Here is a 14,179-nt window from a genome sequence, read left to right as displayed (position 1 = left end):
ACCATAAAGGTCATCTTATTAAAAGGGATTAGCATTTTCCAGTTAAATCCTTTGCTGCCCATAGGTGCTAGGAGAGAATGTGCATTCTGAGGTTCTCTGTTGTTGCAGTGGTAAAGGGCTGGCCCTGCACAGCTGTAAATGCCTGCAGTCCCCATGGTCAGGCTCTTGGCTGCCAGTGCCAGTGGGCAAGGCTGGATAAATGCTGGTGGACCTTTGCCAGTCTTGCCCAGCTGTGGATTGCCAACTGTCCCGTGAAGCAAGTGAAACACTATCAGGGCTGAGGTCTTTCTTGCAAAATACGAGTCAGCTTGCTCTCCAGGCTTTTGTCTAGTCCTCTCTCACAGACTGAGACATCACCTCAGCAATTGTTGTTGGCTCTTCTTCCAATGACTTTTCTGGTTGTGTGGGATGTCTCTTCTCCTGTCAGGTTTTAATATATTGTAGCCCTCAAGCAGCATTTTTTATCTCTGCCTCTATTTCCTGGCTGTGTGGTACAGTACTTTGGGTTTCCTAGTGCTTTGAGAGGCAAATTTTCACAGGCCCAATTACTATCTTGTTCCTTTAGGAGAGTATATTTACCTTGGAGGAAACATTAGACTGAGAACAGCTATCAAAACAGCTGGCATCCTTCTTCCTGTTTTCCTCTTCTGTCAGATACAGTGTTGATGGCAGGAGAGGCATTTTTTTTCCCTTTCCAAACTTTCCTCTGCCCACACTTGCATTCTAGTGATGACCCTCTGCCTGTGCAGCACCACTCACTGCTACTGTGGAAATGGGGTATGAAAATTGCTGTGTTTTCTGTGGATCCTGGAGCAGTGGGGATGGTGCTGGAGGGGTCTGTCCTGCTCCTGCATTGCATTTTGGATGGAAACTGATTTTTTTGGCGGTAAAGAGAAGTGTCTCACAGCAGTGTTTGTCACTGGTTGAGCAAAATATCCAGAGTTAAGAGGATTTTTTTCCATGGAGAGACAACTGCAGTTAGGAAGGTGGGCTACATACCACCCTGTGCTGCACTCCCACAGCTCTGCCCCTCTAACCCCCTTCTTGATGAGACTCTTCTCTCCCATTAGGGGGACAAAGCTCAGTGCTAGCAGCTCAGTCAGCTGGTGAGGAGAGTGAATGCAAGAGGCACAGCTCATGGCACACTTCCCTCAGCTCCTGCTGTGCCCAGGCAACACTTTGATTGCACAGCAGTTTACAAATAACTGTACTTCATAGGATGGAAGCTCCCCTGCACTATACTTGATCATTTCCAAAGGTCTTTTTCTTTTAAGCCCTAGGAGGCCTCGGGAGCATGTAGGAAATTAAGCAGAGCCTTGCAGCAGTTCAGGAGTTCATTCAGAACAAGAAGTTATGTGTTGGAAAATATGGTGGGAGAGGTAAGGATTAGAAAAAGCAGAGCATCTCTTTTATCCCACTAGGCTTCCCTTTTGCACAGGAAGTACTGAGAGTCTTTCCTGCTCTGCTTGACCCATCAGCAGAGAATGTCACAGAGAGCTACAGGCTGCCTGGGGGAGAAAAAAAAAAGGAAGAAGAAAATACTTATTTTCTACTGTGTTCCCACTCAGATGTCACTGTACTGCTTGATGATCCTGTATCATCTCTCTGTAATAGCAAAAAACTGCTGAGCAGAAGAAATGGGTTTTGAGATTGCCCTTGGTAGGAAAGTGCTGGCAAGTGGTAGGTGTCTACCAGTCTGTGCTCCCTCATCAGCTCCAAGATCTTTCTGGGGAGCCTTTGGATAATTGTCACTTAATTTTTCTGCATCAGGCTTATGATTTGGAATGTGTAGTACTTAACACTGTGCATATCAGCCAAGTTGCTTAGATGAAAGGCTCTGCTGACTACACAAATGTATTTCAGCTTAGTTCAAGAGCTCAGCCTTCCCTGCTGCAGGTGAGTGCAGAGTTTGGAGCCATTTTTATGCCTCTGCCTTCAGGCATCTTCAGCTTCACACATCCCTTGAACTGAACGTCTGACTGGCACTAGCTTTGCACGGTTTTGTCTTGATGAAGGAGTTGCCAAAGAAGAGGAGGAGCCCCTTGTGCTCCCTATCCCTAGCAATCTTTCCTACTTCAACAGGGGCAGGGGCAAATTCAGGACAGACCCAATACCATCATCACTTTATGAGTTCTGCCTGCCAGTGTGATCAATGCAGGATCCAAAATAGTACAGTTTAATTGGAATACTGTAGAAAATACCCATTCTTGGTTCTCTTGTTTCTTCATATTTTCCACTCACTGCCTCCCCTTCACATCCCTTCAGCCTTTGCCCAGAATTTACCTCAACCCACAAGCTTCTTCTATTTTCTCTCTCTTTTTTTTTTTTTTTTTTTTTTCTTCCTGGGAGGTGAGGGGTTAAAACAATAAATATATTGGTTCCTGTTTTTCCTCTCTGCAGCTCCTGAGCTCCAGCTGGGTGCAGACATGGAATAGTAACAAGTCCATGGGAAAGGCTCCTCTTCTCACAGCCCTTGCAGCAGCACTCTGAGCTCAGTGTGAGCTTCCCAGAGCACAGAGGCAGAGCTGAAACCCTCGCTGATGCTGCCAGGAACTTTCTGCAGGGATTAAAGCAATAAGGTAGAGATGAAGTGTGTGTGAACCCAAACTGGATTCCAGGTGTCTATGAGGAACAGTGTACTCTGTCTTCAGCTGAATTTAAAATATGGATATAGACTTACATAATCTGTGGCCATTGGCAGTTAGCTCTTTATCATCCAGAGACACAGCAGAACCTTCCAGACCCTGAAGGAAAGTACATTTCTGGTGTAAGAGACAAGCACAAGGCAGCAAGATCCAGACACTTAATGATAATTTTGTTTTGCTTTTGTCCTTTCATGGCAGGTGCTCTGCTTCCATGAACTGTAGTGCTGCTATGAACACTTTCTGTTCCTCAGTGATTCCTGATGGGACAGAGGGAATTCTGCATCCTTGCAGATGGATAGGTTTGCTTGGATTGGTGTCTCAGCCTAGAGAATGGCAAGAGGGGACAAACTCACCCCAGCACAAAGACTGGCATGGTGCAGGCAGCCTGGGTGGTCTCAGCTGGGTGCAATCCCATTTCCATTTCCCTTTGGCTCTGTGTGTGCTCATGGAGAGTTGCTGTGGCTCAGTTGTCATTGCTGTTTTGTTATAATAACCCAATTGCTGTCTCAAAGCCCAGTTCTAATCTGGTGTTAGGGAATGCCAGTTCCTGGGAGGTCTCCAGTGTGCTGAGCATGGCTTATCTCCTGGGGATGCAGCAGGAAGATGCATCCAAGTGATGCTAAAATAGTGGCAGGGGGACTCACCAGGTTGGCACTGCAAGGTGACAGGGTGACCTTATGTGGTAGAACTGTTGGGCTTTTGTTTTGCTAAAAGATGCTAAAACTCACTCAAAAGTACTGAAACTGGAGCAGGTGGAGATGAGAAAGCCCTGATGGATGTTTGTTATGTCAGCTTAACTGGGGTGGAAATGCCAGGAAGGCAAATGAAATGCCCCAAATTGTGCCTGATGTCACCTAACACTGCACTCCTTGCAGTCACTTTGAATAAACACAAGACATTTCTTTATTTTCATGCATTCTTTGTGGAGAAAAATAAATGAAAAAAAAAAAAAAAAAAAGAGCAGCAAGACAGTCTGTACTTCCCCTACCCCTCGCCAAGCAGTAGAGAGCAGTGGGAAACAGTTAGCAAAGGTGTCAGATTTTCTCTAAGGCCAGTCACAAGGCTCTTGTGCCAAACACTATTTGACATTTAATTTAAGACCCATGTAAAGTAACAGCCAGGGCAGGCAGAGTGTTCCAGTTGACAGACTGGCTCTATTTGCTTTAATTTCCTTAGCGTGATGGCCAAGTTTATCTGTGACTGAGAACTACTCAGAGTATTATTTTTTCTGTTAGCCCATGATGAAAAGAGAACTCTGTGTTGTGCTCAGACACCGTTTTGGGTTCAGGTGGCCCTCATTAGGGAGCATAATGCAAGAGAGCTGTGCGTCAGCGCCCGAGGAGCCAAAGAAAGTTGTGCCTCTTTGATTAAATTCTGCTGAATTCAAACACTCTGTTCCTGGGCTGAACTGAGCCATTCAGCAGGTTTAAAGGTGCAGAGAGGGGATCTGTGTGTGGAGGTTTGCAGCCTCACAGCCAGGAGGAGAGCAGGGAGAGCCTCCTCCTTCCTTAGAGGTTGGGCCAGGACCACTCAGTGCAGAGGGGTTTGTGCGAGGACGTGTCCTGTACACGTGCGGAGGGAACATCCACAGCACCTCGAGGTGCTGGTCTAGACAAAGGTGTCCCTGCCCAGAGCAGAGGGTTGGAATGAGATGATCTCTGAGGTTCCTTCCAACCCAAACCATCCTATGGTTCTGCTCTGTGTGGTTTGTGCTAGAAGCCCACGGATAGGGAAGGAAAGGTCAAGGGTGCTGAGGGGAAGATTGCAAAGGTTTTTTTGCATTCTAATTTCTTTAGTTTTCCTGTTGGAGCTGAGAAAACTGATCTGGTGTGCTGCTGAGGAGGTAAGATGGGAATAAAACCTACTTGCTGAGTGGTGGGAGTTGGTCTGAGGCCTGGGTGAGGAGGGGAGCAGTAGTGGAAGCTGTGCTGGCTGTGTAGCTAATGTTGGCAAAGGGGAAATGTTGCAAGGTGCACGTAGAAACGAGTCAGGAAATGTATTAGTTACTTGAATTTGTTTTTTTAAAAGAAAATAAATGTGTTTCGTCAACAGCAGGAAGTATGGTAACTCTAAGGGTAACTGTTTGTTGATGGAGAGAGGGAATTATGTTAACCATGGAGATAGGAGTATTGGAGAGAAAAGTCTGTGAAAAATGTGATTTGTCACATTGAAGAGCAAAAGCAGCTGCAGAATATGAAGCAGTGGGAGGAGAAGGGTTCCCCAGGCAGTAGGACAGAGACAGCAGCCTGCAGGCAGCATTGCCTGGGTGGAGGAGCACTTGGCTGCTTTTCCAAGGTCATTAGGAAGTCTAGACTTTCCCATAAAAGGGTCCCATTTGCTGAAGAATCCTTGGGCTAGCACTGCCCCGAGGGCTTCACAGAGAACTTAAAGGCATCCAGAACAGCCTGGCTAGACTGAGGCACCTTTCCTGAGTTTTTCTGTGTGTATGGACCTTGGAAGACAACTTTGGGGCAGCCTGGCAGGAATGATTTCCATGGGACATCCAGCCTGCCCCAGCAGAAGGCAGCTCTGGGGCTGGGACACTGCTGCTCCAGACAGGCTGGGTTTAGCTCCTCTTCAGGTTTCTTGCCCAGCAGACAGAGCAGAGGAGCCAAACCCAACTGCATTCCTGTCAGAAAGGCAGAAATGTAAAAACTGCTTCTGTGTGCTGATGTAGGCATTTGAGGCATAACTCTATATTTGCAGTTATTCCCAAAACTCAGAAAGGAGACTTCCACCTTTGCTGCAAACCTCTCTTGGTGCCTCATCACTGGGTTGTTTGAGCAGTTGGTTGGTGCCATCCTATGGCTTTAAGCACTTCAAATACCAGCTGTCCTCCCTATCTTAGAGAGCATCTCTGTCTAGCACAACCCCCCTGGAGAGAGCTTCTCCATAGCAGTGTTCAGAGTAAATCACAAGTCCAAACCCCTCTAAGATCACAGAGTGTGGTCTTTTTCCTGTTAACAAGGGCTGCCAGCCTATGCTTCAACTTACCTTGGAAAGAGAAACCAAAGGGAGACGCTAAAGGCAGGGGAAAAATGAGTGCAGCTTTCTAATTGAGTCAGGGGGAAAAAAATCCAAAGTTTGTTCAAGAAAGAGTTTGAATGTTTGGAAGACTGGCAATTGTTGGATAATATTCTTTTTGCAAGCCCAGCTATATTATCCTTGTCTTAGGGCCCCCTTGAAAGCCAGTGTCAGGATGACTGACCTGGTGGGCTGAATCAGCATTTGTCAATATGAACAGCCCCTGGGCACAGACAGTGGTGCCCACCCCAAAAGAACCCACCCTGGGGGCTGCAATGGGGGATAAAGAGTGTGGTCAGGCTTCTGCCCAAGGGAAACAGTTTGCTGAGTGTGAGAAGCCTTCTGGCATCTGCACAGACTTAGCTGATGTCACTTCTTTGAGGAGTTTGTTGTCTAACTGGGACCAGCAGTGTGATTTGGACAGCCATAACACAGCTGGGGATGATTCCATCCTGGGAAGGTGTGACTAACCTGGGGCCATCCTAAAATGGTTTCTGTGTGTATTTACTGGATATTTTTGTGGTAGGTTTTCTTTTTCATAATTGGGCCTTCCTGAACAGCAGTTGGATGTTTCAGCAAAGAGAAGAATGTGTTCTAAAAATCAACCAACATATCACTAAGCGGGGAGGAGTCCTGGATAGCACTAGGGTAACTTCCAAAATTGGTGTTTACCTTTGCTTTTAGCAATCCAATTTCTCTTTGTGAGCTGTGTGTGCAGAAGAGAGAATATAAACTGAGTTTATCACAGCAGCAGAGCTGGAGCAACTCCAAGTACATTGGTCTATGCCCTGGAAATAGGAGACTGCTTATCCAATTATTTGCAACTTGTTTTCAAGGGAAAAACGATTGACTTGAGTCCTGCACACAGGGTAAAATCCTGCTAGAGTGTGTAATTTTGTCCTTTGGAGTGGGGTGTAGTCCCAGGTTTCATGAGATGTTTTGCCTCCTGGGATTGTTGAAATGCTGCTGTGTCAGAGTGGGGACCTTTAGTCTTCAGATGAGAAAGTACCTCTCTGTTGGAGAGAGAGATGAGGTTTAAAATACACATGATAAGCTTTATCTTCCTGTCCCAACCCTTTTCACCTACTGCCATGATTAAATTTGTGAGAAGAGTCACAGTAGTAAATAAACTATACATGATTGAGGGTAAAAACTCCCAGGAGGGAGGCATTGAGTGGTACAGAGATACAGGAACATTTAACAACGAAACAAAGAGACAGAGTTTGGCTGAACATCAGGAAAAACATACTGAGAGTGAAATAAATTTGGCTGTAGGACAGTTCCCAACAACAGTAGCAGCAGTCCTGTTACCAGACTAATTTTAAACACTCCTGTGGGCATCAGTCCCATCTGGGTCTGGTGAGAGAAGATGTCAGTCACATGCATAGTTTGAAGATGCCACCTTTTCTTTGGCCCAAAGTTTTCTATGAATTTTTTTTTTACTCAAAATGGAGATAATTTCTTTCCATCTGAACCATTCTCTTTGTTTGTAGCCAATTTAAAAAGAAAAAATCATTTTGGTAAGGTGAGGACAAGGGAAATTTCCAGCTGTTTTAATGTGGCTCTTCCTTTAAAGCGGTTTGGAATCAGCTATAATCAGACCAGATTTTTGCACTAGGTAGTAGAAACAAAATCAGTTGGAGGAAGATATTAAAAGACAATTTTCTCTCCAGTCCCTATCACAAACCTACATCTTGTGAGGTATAGATGGGTCTGCTCAGAGTGGTAGCATCAGATGCTCCTTGCCCTCCAAACAAACCAACCAGAAAGGAGAAAGGAGTCAGGAACAAGGTTTGGCCAGTGATGTGGATACTCCACATCAGCCACAGCCTTCTCCAAATTCTTGCTTCTTCCTCCTGGTACTTTTTTATTTTTTTTTCTTGTGGCCACAGTGAATCCAGTATGAAAGCCCCGTTTCTCACTCACTGGGATTAAGCACTGGTGAGAAGAGGTGTGAGAGGTAAGGAAAAGATGGTGCAAATGAATCAAGCCCTCCTCCAGTGCCTGTGTGGCAGCCTGAGGGCATCCCAGGCTGTTGGCTGGGAGGGCATGGAGCTCCTCCCCAGGCTCCTGGCCATCTGGAGGAGCTGGATGGTGCTGGATGGTTTTGTGTTTGCTCTTTGGCTTAGTCTCTCATAACATGGTTTGCAGCACATATTTTGTGATGTTAGAATGTGCTCTCTGTTCACTTCTAATGCACCTGTTGGTTCCACAAACAGGCCTGCCAATTAAACACAAAATTCAAATCCCACAAGGAGCTTGGTTGCCTATGCTGGAAGATGTAAGTATGTAATAAATGGTGTTATGAGGTATACACCCAAGCCTATTTATGAGTTACCATATAAGAGAGAAAGCAGGGTCAGAGTACTGAATAGGCTTAAATAACATATGGATTTATATGCTAGATCCACCTTCCAACCCTTTATTTCATCTCAAGCAAGTTATTTAGCTTCTCTGAGCCTCAGATCCTCTACTGAGTACATCTGGGACAATAAAGTAATCCTTTTTATCTGTTTTTTCTGCTCTGGTTCCTCATGCTCAGAAAAAGGAATAGTGTGTCTGTGCACATACTTGATTTTGCCAGGGTTTTTAGCAACACTCAGGTGTTGCTGTTGCATTTCTGCTTCGTACTCTTGCAGATCAGAGATGATTTAGGAGCAAAAGCAGAGATACTCCTTCAAGTCCCCTTTTATGTTTCATCCTTGGTACCTCCTCTCATAAGTAAGTGAGCTGCATTTTACTCATCAGATCGGAACTAAATTTTGGTTTCCATGGAAATCAGGTACCTCTGTATTCAGCAAAGTCCTGTTATTACTCACCAGGAGAAGGGCAGCCAACATTGTACTTCAGCTGTAGCTGACAGGCAATTTATATGGGACGAATCCCTTAGCAGAGGACTCCAGCCTTTCCTGAAATCTTATCCCTTGCCTCTCCATGTGAGCAGGGCTGCTGGCTTCGTGGAGCAGCTCGTTGCAGACAGATGCCGACAACTGGAGCTGAGTGGTGCTGAGGGAACGTGACACAAAGCTGCAGCAAATGTATTAATTGCATTGCTTGGGGAGGGCTGGATTCTTTCCCCTGCCCCTCCTTTCTCTCTGCCAAAGCTTTGTGTGTGCTGGGAGCCTTGCTGGGTTTTTCTCATGTACGGTAATTAACTAACACAGCCCCGAGTTCTGGGCATCTGCTTCACATCCCGGGAAGGTGCGTTATTAACCCAAAAGGATTTGATACCCTCCCGCTGTGTCCCATTTTCTCTGCTCTTGCCTGGTCCTTCTATTTGATTCAGCCTCCCAGGTCCATTAAGATCTTCACAGTTGCCCCTGCACAAACCTGACAGGCTCATGGGGAGATCCTAAAACGATGCTGGTTCAATTAGCAGGATATAATTTGCCCTTTGGTGAAACCCTGGGCTCCCCTGCCAGGCTAAGCACTGGCTGCCAGAGCACTTAGCACAAGGGGGAGTGTTCCCATCACATCTTTCTCAGTGTCAGGTCACAGGAACCATGAACCCAAGTAGCTGCTGTAAGAAAGGAATTTTATTTTTATCCCAATTTTATTTTTCCTCATGAAATGAGTTTTAGAGAAACCAGAAAGCCCAGTTCGGGTGTTTGATGTGAACAAACCAGCTGGCAGACGTAGTTTTTATTTTAGCCTGGGAATCCTGCTGGCTATATTTTTTTTCTTCCTTCCCCATGAGCCCCTCTTGCAATTTGAGTTGTTCTGCCCTATAGGTCACAGACCAGTTTGCTGTACAATTTTCTATCTCTGTGTTGATCAAACACTTTTCTGAATGATTTGATGTTTGCTGTGGTTGTTAACCTCCTGAGTACTCAGGCTTGCTTCTTCTCTCACCTCTGAGATGTGCTGAAATACCTGAAGATATACCAATATCAGATCATGCATATTCATAGTGGTTATTCCCCATTCAGCTGCACAGACAACAATTTTCACATGCTCACCAAAAGCAGCTATGAGTCAAACCTCTAGCAAAAGTGATATTCAGGATGGGGGGAGGGAAGGAGAGTTGAGATATAATTTGGGTTTTTTTCTCAGCCTTCAGCCACTTTGGACAGTAGCTGTTCCCATGAGATCTTTTGTACATTAGCAAAGGGTTGGATTTGTATGCTTTGATGGTGGAGCTTCTCACACTGGAGGAGGTCTTCTGGAGAGATGAAGTGGAAAAGGCTGGTGGCATCTGCCCCTGCTGGGGCAGGGAGGAAATTTGACCAGAACTGCTCTGAGAGTAGTGCCAGAGTTCAGTCTGGTTGCACTGGCTCTCTCACACAGTGGGAAAAACCTGCCCTTAGCTCTAGTCTTGAGGAATGCTTTTTCTTTTTTTTATGTTACTTCTCTTTCCCAGGAGACTTCCTTGGGTTTATAAATGACTGCATTTCCCTTCGGCATGACAGCTGCAGCTTCACCTCTTCTCGTGTGAACCTGGAGTCAGGTCAGGCTAAAATGCTGAATCCTTCCTTTCTCCTTCCCGTGGTCCTCTGGCCCCCTCCTTCCTTCCCCATATCAACTGCCTGTATTGCCATAACTTGAGGATTAGCTTTTTCCCTGCAGGACTGAGCTGAAATTCAAGTGCTTTACCGAGCAAAACAAATCTCTTCAATATTAGCAAGGCAAAGCAAAATGCTTGAGCACATGTGGTTTTTGTTAGCTGACTTCTCCCCCAGCCTCATGTTTGGTCGCAGTGTCAAATTCCCTCTTAAATATGCTTAGGAGGTCACAGAAAGCAGGTGAATAGTCATACAATAAAAATCACATCACACCTCTTAAAAAAATTTAAAAAAAAATTCCTCCCCTCTTTCAGTCTTCCTCCCACCCCACCCATCCCTATACACAGTAGAGGCAAAGACCTGATTATGCATTTAGTGGGAAAGAACTAAAAATGAGCTTTCCTAGCGGGCTGGAGCACAGGGATGTAATTAGCAGATCAGGTTGTTGCAAATGAAGACACAGAGTTATAGGGTGCCCAAAGTTAAGCAGGTACATCTCGGTCAGGCTCTCAGCAGGTACAAGCTGTCTTCCCTGGCGTGATTCCACACGGCAGCATGGTCTGGCTTCCAAAGGAACGTGCTGGTGCCAGCTGGGTACTTTTGGGAAATGTGTGTTGAGTAAGATGCTGAGGAGATGGCAAAGGTATGTGTGCAGAACACACCTCTGAGTGCTTGGTGCAGGTGTGAGCAGTAAAGCTTGGATGGGGTTTTTGAAACCATGACTCAGTTCCTTTAGGAAGATCAGATACTGGGTTTCTGTTGTGTTAGCAAGGGGAGCTGAGCCAGGGCCCCAACACCCCCAGTGCTGCTCAGTGAGACTCACACGAATCTCTCTGATTGATTTGACCTTATGAAAGAAATTCTATTAAATCCTCGAGGTCCTGGTAATGAATTTTATGGGTCCCCCCAGCAAAGGCAATACCTGTCTCTTGGCAGATATATGAACTAACTCAAAGCTGGTTTGAGCACTAGAGACAGCGTGAGAAATGTTTGTGAGTGAAGTCTCAGTGAACCCAGTAGCATTGCCTGAAGAGTATTCATTCATTTTACAGCTTAGATAGACACTTGCAACACCAGAGAAGCTGTGGATGCCTCATGCCTGGAAGTGTTCAGGGCCAGGCTGGATGGGGCTTGGAGCAGCCTGGTCTGGTGGCACCCATGGCAGGAGGTTTGGAAACAGAGGTTTGCACCTGTGGGTTTTATTCAGGTTGTTTGTGTGTATACACTGATTTTAATGGCCAAAAGGTGACAGAGTGAAAAATAGAAATATTGAGGAAACTTCATTGTGTTCAACTCTGTGCTTGGGTATTTACTTCTCTCAGCAGGGCACTAACATGTGAAAAGGTTTTTAACAAAAGGTTGTCACAGCTAAAAGCCAAGACTTTGCCTCTTGTTTTACTGAGCAGTGTGTTTGACTCATATTTGAGGTACCTTTTGAAAGAGAAGCTGTTGTGGTATGTGCAGGTGTGTAAGCTATGAACCTTTGTACAAAGCAGTGAATTTATTTGAGCTGAGATTTGCTCTCGGAAGTTAGTCTTTGGGCTGTGAAAACAATTCTCCCCATTACTCTAAGATTTTCCTGGCAATAGATATCCTGGTTTTTATCTTGATTACTTTTTTTAGTTCTCACAGCTCTGCACTCTGCTCCTGAGTCTTTGGTGCTCTGTAATTTCCAGTTTTTCCTGATGTAAAATAGAGGATGAACACAGCAATTGAAACAATTGCAGTAGGGAAGGTTTTCAACCTCTGCCTCTGCTTGCTGCCATACTGTGAGTCTTAAATAACATGTTTATAAGGTGGTCTGATGTGTGACATTCAGACGAATGCAAGTGTCGTTCAGAAGTGCACAGACCTGCAATTCATATAGTAAATACACCTTTCATGTTCAGTAAAGTCAAAGTCAATCACCTTAGTCTCAGGGTGACAGTATTTTAAGCCATAGCTGTGCAATTCTACTAATTAAAAAGTTGGGAGGCAGAAAGGTCACAATAATTCAGCCTGTATCTTTCTGGGATTCTTTTGGCTATGAAAAAAGAAAGAAGCAAATTTTTGTTGTGAAAAGATTCCACTTCTAGGTTTTTTTTTTTTTTATTCTTTCATGGGCTATAAAATCCATGCAATTACTTATAGGGACTCTTGGTGATTACAAGGATAGTGTTTGGAAGCAATTAATTTGGAGCTTTAGTCTCATAAATAGTAGATGGCAGTTACTGGAACTCCTGCTAAACAGCGAGGGAAGCAGCCCTGGATTGCTGGATTCTTTAGGGTGCTCAGCTGAGACTGGAAAAGAAGAGGTCTGTGGTGGGTGAGAGGGTAAATGTGCTTGCATGACATGTAAGCAAAGAGGTATTGGAAATATGTTTGCCTCTGGAACATGTAGATGAAGTGCTTTCCTCATCTTTAAAGGAAGCTGTAGTAGTAAAAAAAAAAATGGAAGTGACAAGAATGAGTCTTAAAATTTCATCCCCTAGTGAGAAATCTGAGATTATTACTAACATCATCTTTTTGAAGAAAATCAATAACCCAGAGCTATCTATTTGAAAGCATAACAGAAGACTGGCTATAAGGGTAAAAAAACCCAACACATTCACAGGTAGTAGCTGAAGAGAGTGGTTTTAAGAATCATTATTATTTTTGCAACTTTTTACCAGTGGTTGAAGTTTGCTATTAGAGCAAATTGGTTATGGTGGCAATATCCTCGCAGGGAAATGTTGCTTATATCCCATGTGTTTGTTTTCCCTAAGAATCTAATTTTCTATTTCAGACAGCAGCAGAGCGCAGAGATCTGCACAACATTATGGCAGCGTTACCCATGAGGTCACAATGAAACACCCACTGCAGCCGCCTCATGCTTTGAAGATCTGAGGGGATGAAGCACAGCTCAGCTGCCTGCTGTAACAAGAAGTAAAATAAATAAATAAAGATAGATAAATTGCCAAGAAAAAGTAAAATGCTGCCTACACACCAGGAGTAAAAATGTAACGGTGTCCTGTCCCTTCTGGGCAGCCTCAGAAGGAGAATTAGGGAAGACAAAGTTGTGTGTTTTGGATAATTCTTTCCTTTGCACTGCAGAAGCTGCCAGACCCCTCCCAGCTCAGGTTCTCTGAGGGCTTGGGACATCCACCAGTGATGGGGACAGTCAGCATGGTGAAATGTACCATCATGCTGGGGCAGGAAGGTGGTGGTAGAAGTGTTGATGGCTTTGATCTGCTTGGTACTGGTCACAAGGGATGCCCACATGTTGTTTATTACTTACAGGAGAGGAGCTTGGGAGCAGCAGTGGAATGGAGGATGTACTGAGGTGGAGAGGCTGGGGATGATGAAAGACAGATCTGCTCACTCAGCCTGGGAGGATGGGGTTGCTCTGGCAGACAGTCCTGTTTCCCTTAGCACAGCTGCTCAGTTCTGATACTCTACTCTCTTACTTTATAATGAGGTTTTGGATTTGGACCTTTTTGTCTCATTGTCACATGTCTTCTACTTGTCTTTGTGTCTTGGGAGCTTGGTGAGTGAGGGTGGGTTTGGAGCAGGACCTGCTGTGATGATAAATAAGGTACAACCAAAGCCATGGGCCCCAGATAACAGATGTTCCATTCCGCAGGACGCACCCGTTTGGGCAGTTTAATTTCGAACCAGTTAAAGATCCTTCTTGTGAAAAATGACTTCCCATTCCCAACCTTATAATGAAAGTAAAATAGTGGGAAGACAGATGAGTTAGCACTCCTAGAAATCTATTATGTAGCTGGGTGAGAAATAAAACAATTTGTCTCCCCCTTGACTGACTTTTCTTACACCAAATAACTGTGTAATTGTCTTAAACCCTGAATAGAGAGCCCAGTCTGGAGGGGAGAGGTTCTTATATTTCAGCTGGCTCCCAGCTGTTCAGCTGGGGAGAACAAGGTTGTGTGTGTGAAGGGAATGCACTGGGAACCCATTTCTCAGAGCTGTGACCCTTTTCCTGTTTGTCAGATGCACTGATTATCTGGAATAAGTTTTCTTGCTAAGTAT

At 44.9% G+C, this 14,179-nt stretch overlaps 1 long non-coding RNA gene across 1 annotated transcript in view; it reads left to right on the top strand.

Moving 5' to 3' along the window:
* LOC137481773 (uncharacterized) overlaps positions 1-13,946 on the top strand; it is a 53,011-nt gene extending 39,065 nt beyond the window's left edge. The window contains exons 2-3 of the long non-coding RNA XR_011003678.1: positions 11,804-11,940; positions 12,940-13,946. This is a non-coding gene — a long non-coding RNA (uncharacterized lncRNA). The remainder of the gene's footprint in view (positions 1-11,803; positions 11,941-12,939) is intronic.
* Positions 13,947-14,179: the final 233 nt, after the last annotated feature.

The sequence above is a fragment of the Anomalospiza imberbis genome, chromosome 13 (genome assembly GCF_031753505.1).
Source record: "Anomalospiza imberbis isolate Cuckoo-Finch-1a 21T00152 chromosome 13, ASM3175350v1, whole genome shotgun sequence".
NCBI lineage: Eukaryota > Metazoa > Chordata > Aves > Passeriformes > Viduidae > Anomalospiza > Anomalospiza imberbis.
Note: the sequence above shows the minus strand (reverse complement) of the source record. Positions and strands in the feature narration are given on the sequence as shown.